Source organism: Pteropus medius, unplaced genomic scaffold, assembly GCF_902729225.1.
Source record: "Pteropus medius unplaced genomic scaffold, Ma_sr-lr_union100, whole genome shotgun sequence".
Classification (NCBI taxonomy): Eukaryota; Metazoa; Chordata; class Mammalia; order Chiroptera; family Pteropodidae; genus Pteropus; species Pteropus medius.
Window position 1 is genome coordinate 20,397,800 of NW_024349519.1, and position 14,486 is coordinate 20,412,285.

General features: G+C 35.6%; 1 protein-coding gene across 1 annotated transcript in view; it reads right to left on the bottom strand.

Moving 5' to 3' along the window:
* ASB5 (ankyrin repeat and SOCS box containing 5) overlaps positions 1 to 14,486 on the bottom strand; it is a 42,067-nt gene that overhangs the window by 20,832 nt on the left and 6,749 nt on the right. The gene's annotated exons all lie outside the window — the stretch shown is intronic.

The window sequence follows — 14,486 nt, forward strand, 5'->3', positions numbered from 1 at the left end:
ACATCAATTTCTAGTTGTGTAATGAATGACAAGGTAGCAAAATGCCATTCATTCATTTGTGCACCTGTTTATGCCAGGTATTCTGTCTGACACAAAGAAAAAAAGACCGTTGCTGCCCACTTGAACCTTAGACTCTAGAGAGGTATTTTAAATTGCGTGGACCTCAGTCACTATTTAAGCAACTTTTGTATATCTGGGGATCAAAGGTTCCAAGAATCATGAAGGACTCAGAAATTCCCATCACTAGGTTGCAGCGATGGCTCCTTATTACTAGAAATGTCCATAAAATATCTGATTTACACATAATTTTCACTGAATTTTACTAAATTGTAAGCAGTAACCAGTGATAGTCAATAAAGAGGACATGACGTTATCATGCGCAGTACATTTCCATTACCAAGATTTTTGTGAAACCCAAAAGAACTTCACAGAGAAGTAGGCAAAAACTATTTCACTGTTGCTGTGATTCTTAACATGGTATCTTTGAAATCATTTGACTATTGTATATACTGTGAAATTAATGGAAAGATATAAAAATGAAAGATATCTTTGTGAAGGAAAAAAATAAACAAGGGAAATCTAACCAAAGATATCAATTTTATTCTTGAAAATAGGACTTGACATTTCTCCAGACTTCTGCTAAACATATAGTTAGAAGAAAGTATACAGGACATTCAAAAAATCCTAATTTTATTGTTTAACCACAACTCATAGAAACAAAAGATTTTAAACTCATTAATGTGACATTTTTAAATCAATTTTACTTGTACTAACAATTTATCTACATTTGATTTAAAACAAATCTCAGTAGAGCCACTTTCTAACAGAGCCATTCCTTCCAGTTTAGTGCAGTAGTGAGGACCCTAACTCTGCAACCAAAATGCAGAAGCTCAGTTCGTATCCCAGGTCCGCCAAATACTAAGTGCTTAAATACCTAACTTGTTGCTTTGGGAAAGTTACTTAATTTCTTTATGTCTCAATTTTCTTATCTGGAAAATAAGATAACAATCTTACCTCACAGGTTGCCTGTGAAAATTAAACGAATAACTACATAAATCAAAACAATGCCTTGTACACAATTAGCCCTCAATTAACATTGGTGTTTATGGCATTATTCTTACTAGCGTAAATGTAGATATAAATGCATTACTCATGCTAACTTCATCAATTCTTGTCTTTCTATCTCGTAGGAAAGTTAAAAGGCAAGTTAAGAACCCACAACTCTCAAGCACTTCAGTTACTGTTAAACCCCATAAATTTTCATGGTTCATTAGTTGCTCAGTAACAATCGTGTATATAAGATAGCTCCTGGTATACTAAATATGACTTTGTTACTCTGTGAGCAAAACAAAACCACCAAACAAAAATAGCCCATGAAAATGAAGTAATAAAAACACAGAAGAGCTGCAGATTCAAATATCCATCAATCCTATGTCACAAGTGAGTTTACTGGCTACAAAGAAAGAAATGCCGATTGACATAATGTATAATAGACCAGCCATTTTCACATAAAAGTCAAAAAAAAAAAAAAAAGAAATACTTAAAACAATATAAATGAAAAAAAAAAAGTTGTAAAGGGAAGAAGCCACAGATTTTGAAGTAACTGGAAATAGTAATAGCAATGTCTGGAATCACGAAATCTCTTGAATACTCTTATCATTAGTCCTTAGGTTCTAGAAGATTTTGCCAGTGGGGATGAAGCTAGAAGATTTGGATAGTCCTGCTGAGGTTTGCTGAGTTGAACTGAATTCAACAAAGTTTAATGTTACCTATGTTTTTTGCTAGCTAAATGTCAGTTTAACAGATGAAGAACTGACAGCAGTTCTTAAATGTGCAATAATATCTATGTCTTACACTGAAAATTCCTCGATAAATTTAATTGTCATTACCTCAGGGCTTTCAAATGTTGATGCGAAAGTGTGCATAATCTAATCCATTACTCCATCATGTTAATTTTTCCTTCCAAATTACTTTTGATTATGTCCATATTCATTCATTTCCAATACCATCAACTGAGTCGGAGGTCTAGACCAAGCTACTGCATAGTGTATATTACTGTACCGTAATCATTACTGTTTTCCCTACATCCATTCTGGCCGTCATCTAATCATTCTGTCTTTATCGATTAAGTGATATGGCTGGGACTTGCTTCAAAATAATACCAAGGTAACTTTTGCAGGATTGTATTATGTTTCTGCTCAATTTATAAACTAGGAGGTTATTTAAAATAGAAAACCTTATCATAACAGATTTCTTAGAAAGCTGAATCCTCATGCTAGATTTGGCTTGCTGATATTTTTAAAAAGATTTTTGCAGCTGTATTCATGAGTGAGATTTGATTAATTTTGTAATTCCATTTTACCTTCTCCGAAAGTTACATATTATATTTATTTATTTATTAACACGATGCTTTAAATTTTATGCTAATTCAAGCATTAAGGAGAGCCAAAATAAAATTGTAGCTATAATCTTGTCTGTATAAATGGCATCTTTTAAATATAAGTTTGGAGCTATGCATGCCTCATGTACCCAGCACAAATTCATTGTCGTATGAGGTATCACATGTAAACCATATTTGCATCCACAACTACTTATATCTATGCATAACATACAAAAAGTGCTACTTGTTATCTAACAATTATCACTCTAAAGCACTATATGTGATTTAAATCTGTAACTCCTCTTTAGAAACAAGATCTTACAACCAGTGCAGAGAGAGGCTTCCTCTAAAAGCGGCCATCTCTTAGATAGATCTCAATTTTATCCTATATCAGGTGAAAATAGCCAAACTGTGAACAGTCACTTCAGTTAAAGTGACCCATACCTCATCTCAGTCACCGCCCTCCTTATAATCTGCACTCTGAACCTAGCTTTTCAGGAATTTTCAGATCACTTTAATCATTCCTCAGTTCATTACCAGGAAGCAATGAGACCTGTTACATAAACTATGCAACCACAAAAATCCTCCTAAATTGATCCAGGTATAAAATTAGTAATAATTATTTAATCCTTTACCGAGCTATGAGGATAATTGATGGGCCAGGATATAATAGGGAGAAAGAAAGAAAGATGCTGTTAAATCAGATTTTTCTGAAACAAGTTTTTAAAATGTTGGGGAAAAAAATCTTAAAATAGAACTTTCCAGACCATCTATCAGAAATGTGCAGTACATGTGTCCAAGAAGTACGGAATGGACTCTGAAAGATCATATAGTTTAAACCAGTATCACAGCACCAGCTGTGTCCACAGAATGCGAAAGCGGTCAGCCCACACCACAGGGCAGTTGCTTGTTTAGTGAGTGTGGGCACTGTGAACTGTCTTCCAGATAGTAAGGCCAAACGTGAACTACACTATTGAGGATATGAAGAATGCTTTAAAAAAAAAAAAAAACACGTTTGCAGAAGCAAGTTCTCCTTCAATAACTAGAATGTCCAGATATATGTACAGATAAAAGTACTGGAGTTATTAACACACAACAAAATGAAACTCCACAAACACTACAGGAATAATAAGGAACTTCTTTAAAAGTGATAAAGGTTAGCTACAAAAACTTAATGGCAAAATATTTAAAGCTTTCTCTCTGAATTGAAAAACAGAAATGGACACTATCCATTTTGGATAGGGTAATGGGTTAATCTTCAACAAAATTGTGTTGAAGATTAACCCATAAAATAAAGAAGAAATTTAAAATGACATAGCAATTAGAAAGGAAGAAATAAATCTGTTATATTCACAAATAATATGATTTTCTATCTAAAAACCCACAGAACCCACAGATTCTTATTAGAATTAATAAAAGAGTCTAACAAGTTGCTGGGTATAAAATTAATATTCAAAATTAATTGTATTTATGCCAATAACCTACAGGTGTAAAATGAAAAAATTAACAAGATACTATCTATTGTGGCATAAAATAATTCAGTATCGAAGAATAAATTTTTTCAAAAATGTAAGTCCTCCTCAGGATAATCATAAGACATTCCTAAGAGACATTAAAGAAAACCTATATAAATGGGAAAATATATCATGTTTATTCATTGGAAGGCCAAGCATTGCAAAGATATGAATTCTTCCTCTAAGAAATGATTACATATTAGGTTAAATGAATTCCAACAAAAACCTAACAGGTGTTTTGTGAACTGGAAAAGTTGCTTCAAAAATTTTTATATAGAATTTTAAATTACCGAGGATAGAAATTACCAAAACTACTGAGAAAGTAGAACAAAGTAGGGACTTGCACCCATAGGTATTAAGATATATTCTAAAGCTGTAGAAACAAAGTGTGATATAGATCTGTAGAAATGTAATAAGAAAGCCCATAGGGAGACTCGTGCATGAATAGACACTACACTTATGCAGAGAGAATGCTGCAGTTACTAGATTATAAAAGATTTGACTTACTTTCCAATAAATGATGTAAATAGAATTGGCTATCCACTTAGAAAAAAATAGACTTACACCATTCAAAAAATCAAGTTTAAGTGGATAATTTGAAAAGAAAGCTTTAAGAAGAGAACATAGAAAATAGTTTCATGATCATGAAGTACAGCAGAATTTTTTAAATTACACAAAAAGTATTAACCAAAATGGAAAAGATTTATAAATTTGACTACTATTTTTGAATTAAGAGTTTCTATTCATCAAAAGAAAAACCATAAAAAGTGAAAAGCTAAGCCACAAAAGGTAGTTGTAAGTAGTTCTTTTGTTTTTTCCACTTTCTATTTAATTGTTAATGTATAAAAATAACTTCTAAAAGTTAATGAAAAAATGACCCAAGGAATACATGGCAAATATCACAAAAGAAGAACAAATGTCCAACAAACATGAAAATGGCATGATTAGGGAAATAAAATATAAACCGTAAGATACACTTATATACCACCCAGACTAATTCCCATTAGCAATAATGGGAAGCGCACATATTCCCATATATCGCTGGGTTCATTATCGATACAACCATGTTGGAAAACAGTGTGACACTAGAAAACCGAAGATGCACATGCTGTATGACCAGGCAATTCCACTTCTAGAGCTACACAAACTTCTTTGTACTAGATGTTTGTAGCAATATCATTCATAATTGCCCCTTATTGGGAATGGGATTTATAGCATTGAAAATGAATGAACTCCAGATACATATAAATAAATCTTTTTATCATATTGGTCAGTGAAAAATGTCATGAAAGAATATTTAGAGAATGAATCAATTGATATAAAATTTTAAGGCTAAACCAAACCTTACCTATTTGAGATGTATTCATAGGAGTGGAAACTATAAAGAAAGGCAAGAAAATGATTACAATAAATGTTAGTCACCTCTCTTTAGGGACAGGGAGAGAGTGTTATGGTTGGAAAGGGTTACCTGGAAGGCTTCTGGGGTTCCAAGAATGTTCTCTATTTCCTGACTTCGATGGTGGTTAAACAGATTTCTGTTTTATAGTCTTTTATTAAATTCTATAAATTAGTTCTGTTCTTTTTTCCAGATGTAATTTATAATTAAGAAAATACTAATTAACCAAAAGAGGCCAGCCAATAAAATCAAGGAAGAGAAAACATAACACCCCAATAAGAACCGAGGAAGCACTAGGCTCTTCTTACCCTGATGATCTTTATTCTAAGCTGCAGTATTTGGAGGCCTCCCTGTTTGCCTCCACTCCCCAAATCTGCTGAATATCTGCTCTCAGACAGAGGGTTACAGGATACTTTAGCTCTTCTCCTATTTGTGCTGAGGACTCACACTGTTCACCTCCATGAAACAGAGCATCCTAGATGATCTAGGGACTTCCTTAGCACTGAAAGTGTGTACAAGGAGAGGATGAGAAAAAATGAGAGGGGACAGGACCCCAGCATGGCTAGACAGCAAAGTTGCCAACAGTGTGCTTCAAGTGATCATATGTGGTCCTTGAAGTGAATAACTAAAAACTTGTCTGTGAGACCCCAGGGACTGTTCTGAAATGATTGTCATTATATGTTATCTGGACTCCCTCCAGTCGATCTGGGGAATTCAGCTGAGTACAGTCTTCAAGTTTTGGAACAGGACAAGTGAAGTCATGGGTGTGATACATCCACCAAAAGGAACTTGGGTTCTCTGTGGAAAAGCTTCTCTGGTACAAAAATGATTCACCAATAGTCAAAAATAACATGAACGAACCATCGCGTTTCAGAGCTATAAGTGGACTTAGACATCATCTACTTTAGTGATTTGTAAATGTCTTCAAAGACCTCTATGAGTTGAAGAGAGCGGCTCCAGGGTGTGGCAGCCAATATGGTGTTCTGTCTTCAAACAGAGCAGCTTCCACTCCACCAGCTTTACAAATTGAGCTTTTGGGTCATCACCCACCAAAAGGCAATGGCTTAAAAAAAAAAAAAAGATTCAAAACCCACGGACCTTGCCTAACTCCTTTGTTTTGCAGATACAGAAACTGAAGTTGAGAGAGGGAAGGTGGTGTCTTCAGAGTTACCCAGAGCATTACCAATGAAGCAAGACTAAAACCGAGATTGCCTGCTTCCTACCTGTGCTCTTATCAATATACAAAATTAGTACTTAATACCATAGACAGACAAATCTAAACCAGGAAGGAAAGCACATATCTACTAACCAGTAGCACCTCTCTCATAAGGTTTCTGTAACAATTAAATGAGTTTATCATTGTACATGTTTAGAACAGCCCCTGGCTCATAACTAAGAACCGGTTAGTATTTACTATTCTCATAAAAAGGACACTTTTCTCATTCTTTTTTTCCTTTACCTGCTTTGTCCACACAAGTGTTCTATTTCTACCACAGCCAGCTTGAAATTTAAAAAGTGTCACAAATTTATACAAAGAATTAAATCAGCAACCTGTGTTCTCTAGTCTGAACACGACAGCTGCTGGGAAGAAAATCTGATATGCACCACTGACAAGGACCTAATGTCAAAACAACTTTACACATAATCCCTCTCCATAGTTCTAGCCACCACTAACTGTGAGCTCATGGAAGGCTGAGGCGTTAGAAGCAGCTAGAGTGTTTTATGTAGATATTTTTCAAGAAAATTGAAGAGAGAGGTCTACTGGTATTTGTTTCCACCACGCTGAACATACTTGCAGAAACAGATCCTAGAGCAGAAGGCATAGAAAGTCAGGACTCCTGAGTGTGTTGCCTCAGCTACAACTTTGCAAGCCAAGGTAGCACCGCAGACCCTAGCAGACCAGCTCCAGAGGCCTGTGGGCAGTCTCTCCTTGTCTAACCAGGAGGCCTAACCCACAGTATGGGGCTGCTGCTCTGACTTTCCTTTTTGTTACCTTAACTACCTAAAAGAGTTCCCGACACTGAAACAAGTCATTACTCCCACTGTAATCCTCTAGCTGCCTGTATGTGAAGACCCCATTCAGGTGCATAGGCGAAAGCAAGATTTAAAATACATAGTAGAGTTAGTTATCATTCCTACCACTTTGCTCACTAAAACTATATTCTTACTAAAGAATTTGGGGCACAGGAGTAATAAACAGAGTCGCTTGAACAGTGAAAAACTGAAATCCAGAGAAATTATTTTCAGCAGGTATTAATCCTAAGTTTTATGTCACATCTCCCAGCACCTGACAGATTTCTGATCCGCTTTAGAAGGAAAAAGAGCCATCTCCTGTCAGTTACAGTTCTGATATCTGGTGTTAGGGGCGTTTTATGTTTGCTATACACACAATGAAATAGCATATTCAATTTAAATGAATAAAGAAAAAAATTTAATAATATTTGAAAGTTAGCTCAGAGTTTTTAAAATATTAATAAAAACGCATTTACTTAACATGACAACTCTAAAGGTAAACAGGTAGCACTCTTCAGCAAAAGGCAAAAAATCTTTGAGTTAATAGGAGATAAAAAAAGATGCTTAAGTACATGAAGAGCCTTTAACTGATTCCAGTTAAAAAGAAACATGTAAAGGGTTTGTTTGATTTGGGGAGGAGGGCTATTGCCAATTCATGAAGCTAAAAAGAATCGGAGAAAAGGGACAATAAGTCTAATTAAGAAAAGGAAGGGGTGGAGGGTATTAGTTATAATTTCTGGACGGTATTGATTTTCTGTCTTCATTTGTTTTGTGAGAATTAACTCACGGTGTCTCTCCATTAACATTTATCCAGTGTATGCCAACCACTCCCCTGGGCGAGGCACGATTATAACAGGCAATGGCCCAGGTTGAAAGTGGTAATAAAATCCACGAACTTAAATTTGAATCCCCTCACGTTCTCTCTTTTTTCCTTCTTTGATTCCTTCCTTCCTTGACTATCATTAAGTACCTGCCATGTGCTAGGCATTTTTCTAAGCTCTGAGGATGAAATGGGTCCCTATCTTCACAAGGTTTACAGGCTAGTAATGAATGACCCAACTTGGTCAGTGTTGAATTCGGCATATCATGCGGACAAGGAGAAAGCAGACAGACAGTATTGTCATTCTATCTAGCTAGGATTATTACAAAACCCCCGAAAGATAGACTGCAATCCCGATATGCAGAAAGCTCTGGAAAAAACACTCTGCTTCTATCATAATATAGGCAAAGAAACAAAATCTCACAAGTGGTCTGGATGAGCCATGTCAGAAGCAACAAAAGAAGACGGGCTCACAGTCTGAATTTCCTCTAACTCAATCACCTTGGACAAGTCCCTCTACATGTTTTTAATCTTCTGTTTTCTTCTTTTGTAAAAGAAGTAGAATACCACCTACTTTGCAGAGGACAGTTACAAGAATGAAAAGAGAGAGTACATAAGGAAAGACTTTGTGAATTACCACAAAAATATGACCTACTATCATTAGAAAGTGTGAGGTAGGTCATGTCGACTCAAAGTTAGGGATGGAAAATGTTAAAAGACACACTAACCACCCCTATCAAGTCCAATCACAGGAAATTTGAGAAACTAGAGGCACACTTTATGTTGAAGAGAATGTTTGCTTTTTTCATTTCTCATCTTCTCCTTGTACCACATTAACCACATATTTACTAGAAAAGCAACACATGAGATGTGCTTCAATTTAAAAAATGGAGTATACGACAAAAGTTTATATTTACAAAATAAATATATTGTTTATTTCCAAAGGGACTCTTTTTAAGTAACAAGTTTACATGGTAACACAAAAATTCAGTAATTTACTAAAAACTTTTATACACAACTTATAAAGTACAACCATGCACATATTCTGATCTCTCTCTCTCTATATATACATATATATATTTTGAATAGTACTTTACTAAGTTTTAAACATAGCTTCAAAAATACCTAAGATTTAGCTATTTTTAAAATTAGCATTTCTGCTAGAATATTAAATTCTGATATTACAACAATTGGATTTCTATACTCCGTAAAACAAATGGCCAGTATTGTATGAGCAGCATTATTCCATAAGCATCTATTGAAGACTAAGCTCGCTTCTGCAGATGTGGGTCACCATAGACTACTGGCTGTGTTGCTCAAAAAATACTACTCTCCAGTTTGTAAAGTTGCCATAAGACATTCCATTTTGAGAAAGTTGTTCTTCCATCATCCATTTCTGCCACGCTTTCAGTAGTAACACTCATTTCTGACATAAGGTTGAGATTCACACCTAGTTATGAATATTGTAGGAGGAAAACTACCCCTCAGACCTCGTAACAGCCTTAACGTTCCTGTTCTCGGATCATCACTTTGTTTCCCGATTGTAATAGATGCATGGTCTCATACTGAAGAGAGAAGACAAAAATCATTATTTGTGATTTATCGTTTTTTGGAGAGTGACTTAGCCACCTTCAGATTGTTCTTAAGTGGCCTGATAAAGGATCAAATGTTCCTGCAAGCTCTCGGAGAGGTATTTTGCAAGCCTGTGTATAGGGCCCCAGACAATTTAACATATTGCTAGAGTTTAAGGTTATTTGATGATTCTATGAAATAATTCTGCATCCTTATTTGCAGATACAATTCTATTTAAAAAAAATTTTTTTAAAGTCTATTTTTATCCTTCCTCATAAGGAAAAAAACCTTTTTATAAGATATATTCAATGAAAAAAAAAAAAAAAGTTTTGTTTGCTTCCTGAGGAGACCAGTTGGCAGAAAGGAGCAGAGAAAATAAAGGAAAAATTGTCAAATCCCTAAACTAGCTGACTCAGCGCTTCCCGGTTTGTGCTGTCTTTATTGTATTTTTTGTCTTCCCTTTTAAACTGCCAGTGATTAAGAGAAAAGAAAATAAAAGAGCAAGAGGGAAGGTTTGGCAGGAGAACTGAACATCTGATGCTCTGGTCCATTGGAGGTTAACTAGCTTTGACTCTTTCTGTGGCACCCACTCTAAAAGAGTAACCGGAAATTTGCTGTTACACGCCATTGCAATATGCCACTACACATTTCTCATAATGCTCTTCCAGAAACACCCAGGTTTCCTACAGGATAGCCATGACCAGGTTTGCCCAGGAATACATTTCTTTCCGAAGAATTTCTAGCAAGAAGAGTTTCATGGACAGAGTAAGATTGTAGAAGAAATTTCTGCAAGTAATTTTAAAATGCCCACTCTGCACCAGCCTTTCCACCACGGCATTCTGGTGAGGCTCAGCCACGCTAGTCAAGCTCTCTGCATTCCATGCTCCAATTCTATGTTATGGCTCAGAATGTCTTGCTTTTTATGTTTATTTCTCTCTCTCTCTCTCTCTATCTCTCTCTCTCTCTCTCTGTGTGTGTGTGTGTGTGTGTGTGTAAAGGCTGTCAGAGAAAAATATCTGAATGACAGGAATAGCTTAGGTCTTAAATGAACAAAACGAACTTTTTGCTTGTGTTTTTGGAAAATTTTGCATTCTGAATGCTTTTTAAATAGTTACAACTCTGCATAGAAAGGGCCAGAAGACAGATCGCATGGATGGCACAGAGACCTTATGAGCTGGAGGCTTGATTCTGCCATGGCCCTTGTTCGCATGGTGTGACAGATCAGTAGTGGGACAGGCAACTGGTTGAGAGGAAAAGCTCAGCAATGGGATCAGAGTTGAAAGTCTACTTCTTCCAGTTACTAACTAAAAAGTTGACAACTTACTTAACTTTTCAGAGCTTCAGTTTGTTGTTTTTAAATCGGCACGTACATAAAATCAACCGCTTAAGTTCTGAAACCTTCTCCCTAAAGAGCTAACGTGGTGCCAAAGCACAACACCTGCTTAGCAGGTAAGTCTGGTATTATCATGTACTTACAGCAATTGTTTAGAAAACACCATTTATTATAATTTCACCATCTTTTCTTACTGATGCTTCTCTATGTTACTAAATTGTGACATTTTTGTCCTGTTTTTGAAAAGTTTAAAGGACAATATAAAAAGCCAAAATTTGTGGAGCATTATCTATATGCCAGACACTGTGGCAAATAGTTTAGGTAATAAATTATATCTCATATAAAATTTACAATAACCCTCTGAAATAAATATCATTATTTCCATTTACTAAAGAAACTGAAAGCTATAGACTTTAAACAACTTTCCTAAGATGACACAACTAGAAAGTGCTAGAGACATAATAGAAAAATTTATGTGTGGCTAAATCATGGTTGTCTGCAACGTGATTTAAAACTCCATTTTTCCCTAATTTAAGGTCTTTTTTTTATTGCATAAATATTTGCTGAGTTTCTTCGGTATCCAAGGCACTGTTTTTCCTGTATGCCATTGGCAGTTATTTCAAGGACTAAGTGACTTTTCTCCTCCTCCAGAATAACAGCTGTTTTTCCCTGTGCCCCTGTGATAATTCAGAATCTAATTATTAGGCAAGAATCATGTTTATCTCATGAGGCTTAATTACAAAATTCTTTTTTTTTCCTTCCAATTAAATTGTTTGTCCTCCAAAATCTTATTTTTTTAATAATCAAAATATTCATTACAAAGCTGTAGAACCAGGTTTGTGGTTGTGTCTGCTTTTAAAAATTAAGCTCTAAGTAATTATAAAAATCTCGATCACTGAATCCAATTAACTTTCATAAATAAAAATAACTTTGAAAAAATTTTATCATTACTTCCAGTTGACTTTGAATATTAAGCTTACTTAAACAGATTTCCCTTTCTTTCACATTCTGGGAATGTTATACCAATTAGATATGCAAGTACCATTTTAGGATTTAATATTCATTGTACAGGAGGTAGTTTCTCCAATCCAAACTACTCTTGCTCTGTTGATTCTTTGAGTAATGGTAAATAGCCATCAAACTTAATTTCTATACTAGATTTTAGATTTTACTAGATTTTACGAGATGGGTTATTTCATCATAACTACAAGGAATTGAGAGAGGGAGAAATGCTCAATTTTCATTTAGCTCCTTTTATTTTAGTTATTGGAGAGTCACTATGAAGAAATATTCGTTCCTGGACTCAATAGATCTGTCATTCTATGTATTTGAACTCTACAGAGACTAGCACTGTTTCCTTTTCCCAATTCCCCATTCTAAATATTGAATGGTTCAGAGGGAAATAAGACATCAAGCTTCCAAATTGAGAAATTTATTCGATGCATCATTCCACTCAAAAAAATGACTTACTACTTTCACTTGATGGGTGATAGATAGCTCATAAATCTCAGTGCCTAATCAATATTAGTTTGGTTGTTACTGAAGAGTTGTCACTCACAGACTCATCATTACAAAGGGTCTCATTATTTAACTGCTATTGTAGTGTGTGGAGACCTCTTTAGAGGAGGAGTAACTTCCTTCAGTACTTGAGCAGCAGCCTACCTGACTCAGTCAATTAACAAGGAACTTTGCTGGGTGATGACGATGAGAAGTGGATTTTCCATCGCTGGGCCTGAACCTTAATTGTGTCATTGTCCGTTTTCATTTAAATCTAGCTGCACACTTGACAGCTGAGTGGAGCCAGTGTTTCTATTTAAGAACATGAATGGCATTTAGGCATTAAATTTCAGTAAGTTTGTACTCTGCCCATAGTTTAAGACTCTAAGCCTTTTGGAAAGAGAGTATGTATTTCTGAACGTTTCTATTTTGCTCAGTAGGTAATGATGACATGGAAATTTTAGCTGCTCTGGTGGAGAGAGGATGCCTTCCTGCCATCTCACATAGTTATGCACATTTCTAACGGGTCCAAAATATTTACTGTTGTTTTAATCCCTAGGAAAGAATGCTGCAAGGATATTCAGTTAGGATTCATTTTATAAGGTGGTTAGGCTCTGTAAAGATGCGTGTGACATATAACATTTGAAATAAACTAGGACAGTTTAGTTTTAAACACGATTTTATCCTTTCCATTAAAGAAAAATTTCTCTTAAAGCTCAACTGCTGAAGATTCATCAAAGTAGAGTTGTTCTGTTCAGAGAGCGGGAGGGGGCAATAGAAACCTTGTCCCGTCATACCACCCTAACCTCTCAGTCCCTGAGGCTCTTCTAGAAAATTCTTAAATCTACTTAAAAGGCAATTTATAAAATCCTGTAACCAATGGAGAATTATAAGATCGAGAAAAAAGATCATTCTAATACATGTTCTCCCTCAACCTAAATTTCAAAATGTACTTGTTTAATCACAGCCCACCTGGAAGTGCTAACAATTTATGAGACTCTTTAAGCCTCTCTCTCCCAGATCTGATATTCTTTGGACATTTCCAGTGTTAAAAGGTTTGCTTTGCAGTGTTGCTGAGAGAAGCCTGGAAAGAATGAATGATTTGTTCTTTATGCAACTGGTAAAGAAGAAAAGCCAAAAGTTTACACAGTCCTAAGCAAACTCCTCCTTCCTTCCTTCCTTCCTTCCTTCCTTCCTTCCTTCCTTCCTTCCTTCCTTCCTTCCTTCCCTTCCTTCCTTCCTTCTTCCTTCCTTCCTTCCTTCCTTCCTTCCTTCTTTCCTTTCCTTTTCTTCCCCTCTTTTCCTTTCCCTTCTCTTCTCTTCCCCTCCAAAACTATTTGAGGGTGGTTTTGGAGAAAGAGGCATTACAAATACTCCACCTGCTTTCAATGACATGGGTTGTCTGTCATTAAAGATAAACTTTCCTCTCTCCTCCCCAGGTTGAGAAATGAGCTTAATGTGCTAAAATTGTTGCAGGAACCCACAGAACTGCCAGGGAGCCAATCCAAGGATGTGCACTGACAAGTTAACATCGAGAAGGTATTCTATCTTCTCTGAGATGTGGTTCGTGAAATGCACACAATGACAAATTAACTCATTACACCAAGGATTTTATAAAAATATTTATGGTGGTAATTATTTCCATCATTAGTGAATGAAAACTCTTAATAGAACCACTTACTTTTGGATGTGTGATTTGAGAAGATGTGTTTATTTTTCACATTGGCACAAAGCACCCAACAATGTGTCCTCATCTAAGGTTTAGACTTCAACCTTCATCTCAGATGAACCAGGCTTGTTTAGTTCTGCATTGTAAACTTTCTCCTTGTCTTCATATTCAGCTTGGTTTCATCTACCCTTGCACAGAACCAGATATGTTCTGCCTTTGAAGTTTTACCTCATTGAGAAATGAGGTGTCTAATACTCCCAACAGACTTCCTAAGAGAACATTCATTGCAAAA